The sequence below is a fragment of the Brassica napus genome, chromosome A7 (assembly GCF_020379485.1).
Source record: "Brassica napus cultivar Da-Ae chromosome A7, Da-Ae, whole genome shotgun sequence".
Lineage (NCBI taxonomy): Eukaryota > Viridiplantae > Streptophyta > Magnoliopsida > Brassicales > Brassicaceae > Brassica > Brassica napus.
This window is the reverse complement of record NC_063440.1, coordinates 463,110-477,186: the sequence shown is the minus strand read 5'-3', so window position 1 is coordinate 477,186 and position 14,077 is coordinate 463,110. Positions and strand designations below refer to the sequence as shown.

General features: G+C 29.6%; 1 pseudogene; it reads right to left on the bottom strand.

The window, feature by feature from the left end:
• Positions 1-5,296: 5,296 nt before the first annotated feature.
• LOC125576693 lies at positions 5,297-12,996 on the bottom strand (annotated as a pseudogene).
• Between the last annotated feature and the right edge of the window lie 1,081 nt (positions 12,997-14,077).

The window sequence follows — 14,077 nt, the reverse complement described above, 5'->3', positions numbered from 1 at the left end:
TAAAAATAGCTAATATTAACTGGAAATAGTTATTTGTTAGAAATTTTATTTTTAATTCCTACACAAAATATAATTTTAAAAGATTATGTAATATTAATTTCCTGTTCTAAAATCCTACAAAACTGTAAAAAATATATTTGATAGTTGTTTTCCTTTTTCTATAAAACAAATCCTAAAAAAAAAGAAATTTGTATAATATTTTTAAGTCCTAACCAAAATAGAATTGTAAAAAGTATTTAATTAACAAAAGAAGTGTAAAATTAGTATTGATACGAATTGTAAACATAGCAATTTTAAAAATATTTATTAATAACTAAAAATAATTATTTGATTACAGTATTTTTTTTTTGAAATTCTAAAGAGAAGCTAATTGTAATAGGTTACTAGATTTTGACCCGCGCTTTTTGGTTTTGTTTTGCTTTTCATAATTATGAAATTTAGTGTTTGAATCATATAATCTTGAAGATTATTTCACTAATAAAATTTAGTGTTTGAATCATATAATCTTACACCCAAATCTTGTATAAAGCTTCTATGTAGTGTAGTGTCTTACATGTAACGTGTTTTGTAGTTGATGGTAGTATGTGAGGGAAATGAATATTTTGTTAACGTAACAGTTATAATAGGTTGTGCTTTGTTTTTGGTTCGTGTAATGTATTTTGTTTGGGTAGGGTGGTTTAGCAATCGGTTTTAGTGGTTATGTATAAATAATAATGTATACAGTTCGCATGGTTAGAGTAATAATCGGGGGTCTATAGGGTAAAAAAGGTTGTCAATTATTGTTATAATATACATGGTAAGTCCAAAAAAATTTAAAAGTAATAGGTCCAAACAACTTTCATAGGTAGATTTTTTTACAATCCTTCCCTTTTAATAGTATTGATATGAGAATAATTTACATTTTCTTAAATCTTAGGCAAAATTCTAAAAAATTATTTAATATTATTTTTTTTTATTTTTTATCTTATTATATAAATCTTGGTTCTTTAAAGTTGCTAATTAACATGATCGCGACATGTGTGAGTTAATTTATTAAGATTGTGACATGTGTCAAAAATATGTTACAATTCTCTGTTATTAGGATTTAAAAATATTTAGGAAAAAAAAATTGTTATTACATTTTTTTGGACACTAGAAAAGGAAAATTATTATAAATATTGTTTATTATTCTTTTTTAGGAGTTAAGAAAAAAAAATTACTATCACATAGTCTTTTACAATTATATTTGTGTGGCTCTTTTTATAATATTTTAAAAATATTTGATAGTAAATTTAATTTTTGAAAATTCTATAAACAAAAAATAATTATAAAAATCTATTTGAAAGTATTTGTTTTTCTTTTTAAAATATTTTGTATATTTTTCATCTTTAAAGATACTACAGAAAGATATTATAAGAGAAAAAATTAATTTTTTTAAAAAACGTTTAAATAAAAACGAATTATAAAATCTTACAAGTACAGTAAATTATCTAATAAAAATCAAATAGAAAAATAACTATAAAATAAGTGATATCTTATATATTAAAAGAGAAGTCACAACCTTGACTCATGTGTGATTTTTTTAAAAATGGACCTAATGGACTTATTATTAGAAAGTCATGTTACATTAAATAACTTACTTTCTAGATTATAGGAACTAAATAATACGTCTATTACATTATAGAAATTAAATAATTATCAATCTTTTCCAAGCCAAAAAAGTGATCTGAAAACAATCAATTCAATAAAAAATTATATACAATAAAATTATTATGTTTTAAAAAATGATAGACACACCTCATATATATTATACTAATATATACCAATGTAGGATTAAAAATAAAATATTTCTATAAAAATAAATAAAAATAAACATCCGCGCGGTTGCGCGGGTCGAGATCTAGTTTATTTTTAAAACCTAAGAAAGAAAAAAATGTAAAAGTACTCTTATTATTTTCATATAAATAACTAACTTTCTTTTTTATCAGATAAATGTATGTTACAAAAATATAAACCAAAATAAATATATTTTCACATCTATATTTAGGTTTAAGGTTCCTCATACTATTTTCAGATAAAATAGTATTGACAATAAAAATATTATCTGAGTATTTTCTTTTAATTTCTTTAAACAACTCAATTTTTTTTATCATCTTTATTACATCTTATGATGCTAACACAAGTTTTTTTAAATTATTATATTTTTATTGTACATAAGTATGTGTAAATATGAGGAATATATGTTTGTATGTGTAAGACACAATATATAATTAACTAAACATAATTTTTTTATTGAAAATATATTAGTTGTATAAAAATCTTAAAAAACAAGAATAAATTATAGTTGGAATTTTCCTTTAAAATAATTTAAAGTAACTTATTTCTTATAAATAAATAACTTTTCTTTTTACGGGATTTTTTTTTTGATGAAATTTTTTTTTAGAGGAATTTGCCAAAACTAACCCACAACTTGATTTTAACCCCAAACTATACCCAAACTTGAATCAAATACAAAACTAACCTAAAAGCCTTGTGAAATTACAGCCCAGTCCCTTGTGACCAAATAAAAAAACAGAAGCCATTTTTACGAATATAGCCTTAGTAAGTTGTCTGAGTCGTCTAAGATGTTGGAAGTCGTCTGGAGGACTTCAAAGTAAGTCTTCTGGTGTAGCTAATCTTAAAAATAATGTATAAATTTTTTAAAAATATTTTGATAAGCGAAAAATTAAAATCATTTAATTATAAACAATTTTAAGTGATATAAGTTAAAATATAACAAAATTGAATTGTTTTCAACATAGATGAGTGTATGTAGTGCATCAAGGTATTCTTTGGGGTAGGGTTTGGCAACATATGTTGTAGTATTGTATGTATTCTTAGGGTTAAATTTTGGAAAGCTTGAATGATTTTTTGAAAAATTAATTTTTTACCTATACGTGTTTATTTTTGTGTATAGTAAACACTTTTAAAGTTTAATTTGATTTTATGAAGTGTTTAGTTAGTTAATTAAGTTTAGGGGTTATGTTTAGGGTCTAGACGATTTACATTTAAGTCATCTGGTGACGAAATTAAAACAGACGACTTACATGTAAGTCGTCCAAATATTCTCGCCTAAAATTAAAAAAAAAATATTTTCCCACTTAAATAATTTAAACTAGGGGACTTACTTGTAAGTCGTCTGGGAAAGTCGTCTGGGAAGTCTTCTATTTTAGTTTTCCGCTAAAAATATTTTAATTTCCCGCTAAAAATATTAAAGTCTCCCTATAAATAAGGATTAGGTTTTAACCCTATAAATAGGTTTAGGGTTTAACCCTATAAATAGGAATTAGGGTTTAACCCTATAAATAAAGTTTAGGGTTAAACCCTAGGTAGGGTTTAGGGTTAAACCCAATGAGTAGGGTTTAGCGTTTAACCCTAGGTAAGGCTTAGGGTTTAACCCTATAAATAGGGTTTAGTGTTTAACCTTATAAATATGGTTTAGGGTTTAACCCTGGGTAGGGTTTAGGGTTTAACCTGGGTAGGGTTTAGGGTTTAACCCTGGGTAGGGTTTAGGGTTTAACCCTGGGTAGGGTTTAGGGTTTAACCCTATAAATAGGGTTTAGGGTTTAACGTTATGAGTAGGGTTTAGGGTTTAACCCTATGAGTAGGGTTTAGGGTATGTAGAGTTTAGGGTTTAACCCTATGAGTAGGGTTTCGGGTTTAAACCTAGGTAGGGTTTAGGGTTTAACCCTATAAATAGGGTTTAGGGTTTAACCCTATAAGTAGGGTTTAGGGTTTAACCCTATAAGTAGGGTTTAGGGTTTAACCCTAGGTAAGGTTTAAGGTTTAACCCTATGAGTAGGGTTTAGGGTTAAACCCTAAGTAGGGTTTAAACCTAGGTAAGGTTTAGGGTTTAACCCTATAAATAAAGTTTAGGGTTAAACCCTAGGTAGGGTTTAGGGTTAAACCCAATGAGTAGGGTTTAGCGTTTAACCCTAGGTAAGGCTTAGGGTTTAACCCTAGGTAGGGCTTAGGGTTTAACCCTATAAATAGGGTTTAGTGTTTAACCTTATAAATATGGTTTAGGGTTTAACCCTGGGTAGGGTTTAGGGTTTAACCCTGGGTAGGGTTTAGGGTTTAACCCTGGGTAGGGTTTAGGGTTTAACCTTGGGTAGGGTTTAGGGTTTAACCCTATAAATAGGGTTTAGGGTTTAACCTTATGAGTAGGGTTTAGGGTTTAACCCTATGAGTAGGGTTTAGGGTATGTAGAGTTTAGGGTTTAACCCTATGAGTAGGGTTTCGGGTTTAAACCTAGGTAGGGTTTAGGGTTTAACCCTATAAATAGGGTTTAGGGTTTAACCCTATAAGTAGGGTTTAGGGTTTAACCCTATAAGTAGGGTTTAGGGTTTAACCCTAGGTAAGGTTTAAGGTTTAACCCTATGAGTAGGGTTTAGGGTTAAACCCTAAGTAGGGTTTAAACCTAGGTAAGGTTTAGGGTTTAACCCTATAAATAGGGTTTAGGGTTTAACCCTAGGTAGGGTTTAGGGTTTAACCCTATAAGGAGGGTTTAGGGTTTAACCCTTGGTAGGGTTTAGGGTTTAACCCTGGATAGGGTTTAGGGTTTAACCCTGGATAGGGTTTAGGGTTTAACTCTGGGTAGGGTTTAGGGTTTAGCCCTATAAATAGGGTTTAGGGTTTAACCCTATGAGTAGGGTTTAGGGTATGTAGAGTTTAGGGTTTAACCCTATGAGTTGGGTTTAGGGTTTAAACCTAGGTAGGGTTTAGGGTTTAACCCTATAAATAGGGTTTAGGGTTTAACCCTATAAATAGGGTTTAGGGTTTAACCCTATAAGTAGGGTTTAGGGTTTAACCCTAGGTAGGTTTTAAGGTTTAACCCTATGAGTAGGGTTTAGTAGGGTTTAGGGTTTAACCCTAGGTAGGGTTTAAAAACCTTTATTTGTGGGAAAATTGCCACAAATACCACATTCATAGTACCACTTTTCATGTTTACACTAACCACTTTTACCCTCATTTTTAATGAAGGGTATAATTGTTACCTAATCTAGACTTAGGGTTTAGAGTTGAGGGGTGGGGTAGGGTTTTTGGAATGTGAAATTTATAATTCTAATAAATATATAAATACTTAAAAATATATAAAAATTTTTAAAAAATAGTTTCAAACATAATTTTCGTTTTTCAAAAAGAAATTTGAAAAAAAAAATTAAAAAAAAAAAATTTATAAAAAAGTTTTAATTTGAAAAAGTATAATTCGAAAACATAAAAAAAATTTTACATTTTTTTTTATAATTTTTTATAATTTTTTATTTTTTCATTTTTTTGTTTTTTATTTAAATAATAATTTATTATATATATAAATAACAAGGGCATAAGAGTCATTTGCCACTTAATGAAGAAGGTATTTTTGAAAATGTCTCATTAGTGGTGGTAAAAATGAAAAGTGATACCATGAAAGTGGTAAACATGTAATTTCCCCTTATTTGTGAATATATTTAGTTTAGTTCTAAATCTAAAAATATTTTGTACGGTTAATAGTTAATAACTTTATTTGTGAAAATATTGGGGATTAAATTCTAAATTGCGAAAATAAAAGTGAAAAGAAAAGATGGATTGTAACAACTTACAAGCATGTCCAATTGCGGAGACTGTCTTCAGAATTCTCTCATAACCTTAGCCTGTTTAGCTGGATCCATATTCTTGAAACATCAGAAAACATCTACTTATTAGATTATCGAGCAAGTTCTTATTTTACTCAAAAGTTTCTACTGGATTTAAGTTTTCTTTTCCACGACAAGAAGACCCTCAAAAACATAATCTGATGACTCCAACCGAACCATTAAATATGATGTGTTAAATAGGAATCTAACCTACAGTTCTGATTTGGACGCTGACAAATACAGATATGTTGTAGTTGAATTTTATAGAAGATGACATCGGCATTCTTTCTCCCAGTTTTACCTTTTGGAGCGGATGATAACTGCAGATGGATGAAAATAGAGTCAGAGAATCAATCACTCACATAGAAGGAACCAATGCACAAGAGAGTAGGTGGTTAAAACAAACCTGTGATGCGCGATATCAATGCCGATGTGTTAAATAGGAATCTGACCTTGCTCATAGCTGCCATTGTCTTAGTATGTCTGTATGTGCATGATTTAGCCTAAACCACCAAAGTTAAAAGTTTCTAATAGTCAATTTCATGGTTTTGGCTCAGTTGAAGTATATAAATCATGATTTTGTAATTTTAAAACCATGGGGATTCTTTCATAAAGAAAAATGAATATTAACAAGGAGGGGATTGTTGCGTACCAATACTCAAGACTAGGCTCAGAAGACTTGTCTTCCTCGGCGAGAATAAAGTATACAAAATCTTCATACTCATCTTCCCTTCAACTTTGCTCGTAAATTTCCTAGGAGCCTAAGATAGAAACATAGCCACAGGTCAACATCAAGTGAAAAGCGTCCTGTCAGACTATAACATAGCTTTACCATATTTTGGGAACCAACCTGTGAAAATATTATATCAACAATCTTGTAGGTAAGGGCATGGTTACCATATTTGATGAGATTGTTCTTATCAATATAGCAGTCATGGTCCCCATCAAGTTCCCAGAATCTGCAGTAGATCACGTAAAAGTGCTCATAGGAGAAGTACCTGAAAAATCAAAAGAAGACATGCTTGTGAATGATTGAATCAAGTTTTGTCTCAGCACAATATGAAGGCATAAACCATAATCTTATAGCTCTTTCCTTTTGCACTGTTTTAATGATATATATGTGATAAAGCCCCTGGAATGTAATACATTATACATCTCTGTTGGATTGTTAGAAAGGTATGAAAAAAAGAAAAACAAACTCACCTAATAATTTTATTGATGTCGTCTTCTTCATCAAGCAGTTGCATCGCAGCAATAAGATTTCCGCGTTTCAGCTCTCAAAGAGTAAGGCAGCCAGTTCCGGATCTGTTAATGTAGTAAAATATTCTGTAGATGACCGTTTCAGCTGGATAATCAATGAAGGATAACGTTAGTACTAGTATCAAATCTTACAATACTAAAAGGAGAATAAGCTCAAAGGATAGGCATGCCACCTCAGATTAAAAAATCGACCAATAAGAGCTTTTCATTTTACCACGTCACATAGCTTGGTCCATTGAAGAGAGTAATTGGGCTTCACGTTTGTCTCTTAAAAACAAATAATGACCCATTATCCAGTCCAGTTTAAAAACCCTCCTCTCCTATCAATCGATGAAGCCGACTCTTCATTCCTTCTTCCCTGTTTCCGATCTCAGCAACCACCGTTACCGCGAATCCCCTTCTCATCAATCAATGTTCCTCTTTAATCTCTTCTTGATGGTTTCATTCCATCTCTCGTTGATCTTCCTCTTATATAAGTCGCTTCATCTAAACCTAAATCTAGACAAAACCTAAAATCTCCCCTTACAAAACTACATCTACGGCGATGGAATAGAGGTAGTATAATATCATCATGTAGAAATATAACACAGTTTATACTGGGTGGATTTTGATGTCCCTCTTCAACTTCCTACCTCTGAACGAGTGATTTCTCACACCCACACGACAAGCACAAGTGGCTACAAAGAACGTCATCGGAACACATTTTCCATCGGTATATGAGAACATTGTGTTATCCACTCATTGATTTGTGTCTCTCAGTGTTATGTCTGATAGTTTTTCCTATCTTTCTTAACTCTCATTCGGCATAAAGTGTTGGCAGAATTTCTAATGTTTTCTTTACAGCCAAGAAATCATGGCAAGCTCAAGCTCGGCTCTTAATTACGAGATTACTATGTTTCTTGGTGCTTACTTTTATTGGTTCTTTTTCTTCATGATCAGTTGTGGTTTTCAAATATAGATGAGTGTTGCCTAATGATTTTGTTCTACACTTATGTTGTGCAGTTTACCTAGACTAACTTAGCTGAAGCTATTGGTGCTTCCCTCCAGTCAATAGATGGTTACATGTTTATTATGGATCAGTACGTCTGCTACAAATTTTAGACTTTCTCTAACCCATCTTTTTTATTCTGTATGGTTTATTGGGTAAGTAAAATGTAGAGTAGTGCACAAAAATAGGAAAATATGAATAATATTTTAGTGTTTGTAAATCCTTTTTTAATCTCTATCTGCTTTTCAGATTATGACCGAGAAGATTAAAACTGGTGCATATCTAAATTGTCTATGGATTACCAACCACATGAGTTTAGAGTATTCGCCAACTCCAGTGGTACATGCATAGTACATGGTGGGTTCACGTACTTGGAGTATTTGCTCTTATCTCTCAGTTTCCTTAGCCAGTTAGTAAAAATGACTACCAACATTGTCATAGACATGTGGTGAAGCTAAGACAACGTGAATGTGATCAATAAACAAAATATTTTTGGTTTTCCGTCTTTTTGCTATCACTTTTTGTCATTATTTGGTTGATTTTACTTCTGATCACATCTGTTTTGGCTCTAAGATGTATTGCCAGTGAGTTTACAATTTATTATGTACACATAATATCTTCCATGTGTTACTCTCATTCGTCAAATCATTATTATTTGGACTGCTTTGTTTTTATTGATGCTGTTTATCTTTTTTATAGTGGCAGAGGAGATACATGGATACACCAACCAGCAACGTTTGTATCATCAGGTACCACATGAATATGAACTGATTTGATATTGCTTTCAGAAACAATAAAATAAATAGCTAAAACAAACAAATATCTTCCATGTGTTACTCTCATTAAGCATTGTCATTTCTTATTAGCTAATATATATCCACATACAAGAATCATGTCATTGGTTCTTTACAAGATCTGGTCTTTCTTAAGTTTAGTTGCATCTTTACTACAATAAATACATATGGTCTGAATTAGCTGAAGATGATGATATAACTGATTATTACTTATTTGCTTGGTTTCTAACAATTTGTTACTGAGCTTCATTCTTAGATTATGCATTGTAAAAACGCTTAACTCAACACTATTGGTCTCCTTTTCCGAAAAGAATACTGATGATGTTCTATGAAACATTAATAAAGCAAGAAAAACTATCACTATATTCAGAATTTATATTGGCCAATTCCTTAATTCCTACATATATATTCTCTGTTGCAGTTTTTACCATTTGAGATTTTTCTTTGTTGGGAATAGATTCAACTTTAAGCTTATGTTGTGCAGATTACTCACACGATATACTTATGGCCTTAATATGCAGCATTTTGTTTCCACCAAGATGCGAGTCTATATTGGCAGTAGAGAGACCAGGAAGAGAGTCATACATCGGCAGTAGAGAGGAATAAGAAAACGAGTTGGTGGACGCTAAAAGAGATTGCCATGTTGTACATGAAGTCTATTTTCATGAAATATGGCAATAACAGGAGGGGTGTCCTTTGGATTTGGGATTTTGGACGAGTACATAGCAAATGAGAGAGTATGGCGTTTTTTCTTTGAATTTGTTTTCGAAGAGCTCTTGATCAAATGGTGTGAACACTTAGCTTGATTCTTTTGCCACCTAATCTATGCTACGTATGACCTTCCTTCTTTAAGTTTGTCATGTAAGCTGTGTAACAAACACTAGCCATAAGCCTAACTAACGTTTTCTATAGGAAAAGGTATTTTTATATTTTTCTATATTGTGTGGGTGGAAAGAAGTAATTCGGTATTTATTTGAGTTTTTGTTTTTTCAAAGCACATATTTTTTTTGGGTCGAGAACATTTTATTTAATGAACTTTTTACATAATTTATGCATTTAATAATTTGTGTTATAATATGTTTGGTGGAAATACTGAGGTGAAGAGAAAGATCAAGAAATCTGTTGGTGGCATATGTTGAACCAAATCTTTCTCTTCCTTTGAACAGAAAAGAATATTGACCCTTTTTCATAAAAAAAATTTTTTCTTAAGCTATACCTATGGGCCATGGGGGTTTGATGTAATGCCTGCAGTGGGAAAACTACATTCATCCATCATCTTCTTAAACTTAATTGGTATCATTTGGTGCGACAGAAGCACCTTTTTCTTGGGCTTATTTAGCAGTAGTACATTCTTCTAACTTCATACAAGCAGTGCTGCAAATACAGAATAGTGTACGAAGATACATCATGCTTCAACCCAAATTTAAATATAGCATCAAAGTGTCATCATATTAAATACAGAGAGACGATGACAATATCATACCCCTTTCGGAGGTTAGCTCTTGCCAATGTGAGATCTAATTTGATGGCTTTCTTATCTGCAAAGCTTCTGCTTATGGAGAACAACAATTAAGAAATTCAGACAAACCCCTCTAGGGGACAACGTTTAATCTGCTTTCGATTAAAATTGAATCTTACCATATAAGAAGCAAAACCCATGCAAAAGATGAGTTTGACAATTGCAGAGGGAAGAGATAGACATGTGGGGTTAGTAAACAGCCCAGCCAAACTTGGAGAAACAGAAGGCAACGACAACCTAAAGCCTGAAACTAATTTATTGACAACAAACAGTTTAATTATAAATTAGTTTATTAAAAGTTTATAGTTTACTTATTAAAAGCCAGTTGAACATTTAACTAAAGAAATAACATAAAAAAAACTCTAAAAGCATTACCTATTTACAATTTAAACCCTCAATTTTTTTGGCTAGCACTTTTGACTTTCAGATTGACATTTATATCATTAAAACTTTCAATCGAACTTATTTGTTAATAAAATAAAAAATTGACATGTTATACAGATAAAAATAATGATATGTTAGTGGTTTTCCAAAAAAACAATTATTTAATTATAAAATAAAAAAAAAATTAGAAAATTAAATAATAATTAGAAAACTAAAAAAATCAGAAAAAAATCAGATAATAAAAAAATTAAGTAATTACTTAGAAATTCCAAAAATTAAATTAAATTCAGAAAATAAATAAAATTAAATTAAATACATAAAATGGAAAATTTAGAAAATTCACAAAAATTAGAAAATTCAAAATATCAAAATATCTTTTTAAATTAAAAACAATTCTTTAAAATTACAAGATTTCTTTATAAAACTGACATATCATCGTTAACAATAAAAATTTCAAACATATCACTGTTATATATGATAGTTTCTCATATAACCATTAACAATTATGGTTTTTGATATATATTCAACGATAATTTTTGACATCATCATTTAAAATGAAGGTAGATATGTCAATAACGACATTTTTAACAGCCATCATTATCAACATAATAATATAATTATTACTTTGAATTTTTATGTGAGTTTTGATATTCGAAAACTAAATATTTAAAACTATAATACTAATTTTATGTTTAAAATTTTAGAGAGACAAAACTAAGAATACATTTTCTGAATATTAATTTCTAAAATAATAAATATAATCTAATTTATTAGTTCGCTGTCAAAAAAAAAAATCTAATTTATTAGCTCTAAAAGAATGAATAAACTAAACTTATCAAAGAATGTCAAACATTTCTGCTTATTCAGATGAAGTCTATCAACAGAACAAAGTAAAATGCGATGAGAAACTATCACATACCATTTTTTGTCAAAGAAAATTATTATTTATGTGAAAAATAATTATTTTAAGGATAAATATAAATAACTAATCCGCGCGTAGCGCGGAAACGGACCTAGTGTAAATAACAAGAAGAAATCAGATATTTGCGGTGTTCTTTCACTTGACAAACAATGCCCATAAAAGTAGCAGCAGAAAAAAAAAACTGATTTATGAAAATTTGTACAGCCAAACAGTACAACAAAAGAATAGGGTTTGACGATGTCAAAGATGCGGGTTAACTTCAAATTGCATAAACGTCTTATTTAACATAGAAAAGAAAAAATCCAGTAAACTTCACCATATGTAACCCATGAAATCATTAAGCCACAAATAAATGAGTCATACCATATCTTTCTTGAAATTCGGATGTAGTCCTCAGAAATTGTAAGCCAGGATGTGTTGCCAGAAGCTCATCCAGAAGTGGTTTGAAAACAGAAGAGATTCTGGTCAAACCTCGTAAATCCTGGACGTAAGTCGTCGGACAGACGACTGAATTGTAAGTCGTCTATATATAATTAAATATTGAAGTTTTATTTTTCAATTGCAAAACTAACATATGACGACTTAATTGTAAGTCGTCGAGTTTTAATCAATTATTGATATTTGAATTTTCACCAGACGACTGAAATGTAAGTCGTCCAGAAAAGTCAAACTTCCGAAATAATCCAGTCAAATGCAAAACTAACCTATGATGACTGAAATGTAAGTCGTCTAGCTTTTTTGGAGTTTTTTTTAACCAAACAAAGTAGACGACTTATTTTTCAGTCGTCCCAGATAACAGATTTCAAAGTTAATTGCAAAAATAACATCTGCGTTGACCAGACGACTTCCAGGTAAGTCGTCTACAACCAGACGACTTATCTGTAAGTGGTCTGGACGAACAGATCTGAAAAAAAAAAATCGATTTCATACCTTAAATTTGTGAGATAATTTCCTTAGCACACATAAGACTTCTCCAAGAACACAGAATCTCAAACGAAAGTGACCCACCCAGAATCGTTAGCTTCTTTGACTCTATGAACCATAAAAAAAGGTAGAATCAAAATCTTGGAACTTTTAGCCTAATGTGGAGAGAAAGTAAGAGGGATGTTGTGTTTAGTTCATAAGAATGGAGAAAGAAGAAAGGTAAATCGATCTTGGAAGCATTAAGAGGTTCAAATTGGTTGTTCATGGTGGTAATGGTATTGATGACAATGACAATCTTGTAATTACTTAAAGATGATGAGGGTGAGAGAGTAAAAATGTCATTTTCGAAAAAAAAATTAAAAAAAAAATTGATGGCATTTTCGTGAATTATAAGAACTTGTGGGGTGAATAGGGAAAAACTAATTTCCAAATAAAAGAAGGTTAATTTTGTGTTTGACTTTGAGTTGTAGGTCAATTTTGGAAAAAGCCCTTCTTTTTAATAGATAATTTTGTGTTAAAAAATTATAAACCAAAAATAACTTCAAATATTTTACCCGATATGATTGTGACATTTGTACAAAAAAACAATTGTGTATGTATTAATAAAATTCTGTCATAATGTGAAAATAAATATTTTTCCTAAAATCCTAAATAAAAGAAATTTGAAAAATAACTTTTTTCCTCTTTTGATCCTAACCAAATAAGTTTTTTTTTCCTTTTAAATCCTGACCAAATAGAATTGTAAAAGTAATTTTTACTTTTAAAATTTAATGATAAATATGATGCTGAAAATATTTAATTAAAAATATTAGTGATAGTAAGAAAAGGAATTTTGAAAATAATATGATAGTGAAAATATTTAATTAAAAATATTAGTGATATTGAGAAAACAAATTTTGAAAATAGCAACTTTTAAAAATAGTTAATATTTGCTGTAAGTAATTATTTGAAAGTATTTTTATTTTCTAAATCCTAGAAAAAATAATTATAAAAGATTATGTAATTTTATTTTTATTTTCTAACGCCCTAAAACTGCAAGAAAATGTTTCATAGTTCTTTTCCTATAAAACAAATCCTAAACAAAAGAGATTTGCATCATATTTTTTAATTCCTATCCAAAAGAGAATTGTAAGAAGTTATTTGATAGTATATAAAATTTGTTGATGAATATGATACTAAAAATTATTTAATTAAAAATGATGTGTAAAAATAGTATTTATATGAACCGTAAAAATCATAATTTAAAATTATTTAATAGTAACTAGAAATAATTATTTGATAGCGATAAGATTTTTCTGAAATTCTAAACAGAAGATAATTGTAAAAGTTTATATGATAATACTTTTCCTTTTCTATAATCCTAAACAAAGGTATAAAAAGGTATTTGAAAGTTTTTATTTTTTTAATTGTAAATCTTAACAAAAGTAAACATACCTACTTGATAGTATTTAAAAAAAAAGAATTTAATGACAAGTATGATGCTAAAGCTATTAAATTATCAAAAATCAAAACTTAAGATGTTGTCGTGATTGGTATTTATGTGTTTGGTTATACGAAAATCAAACACATGTTTGATATGTAGTAGTTTATAATTCATTTTATTTAAAATATTATTATGAAAATGTATCATTAATAATAATGAATCAAGAAAAT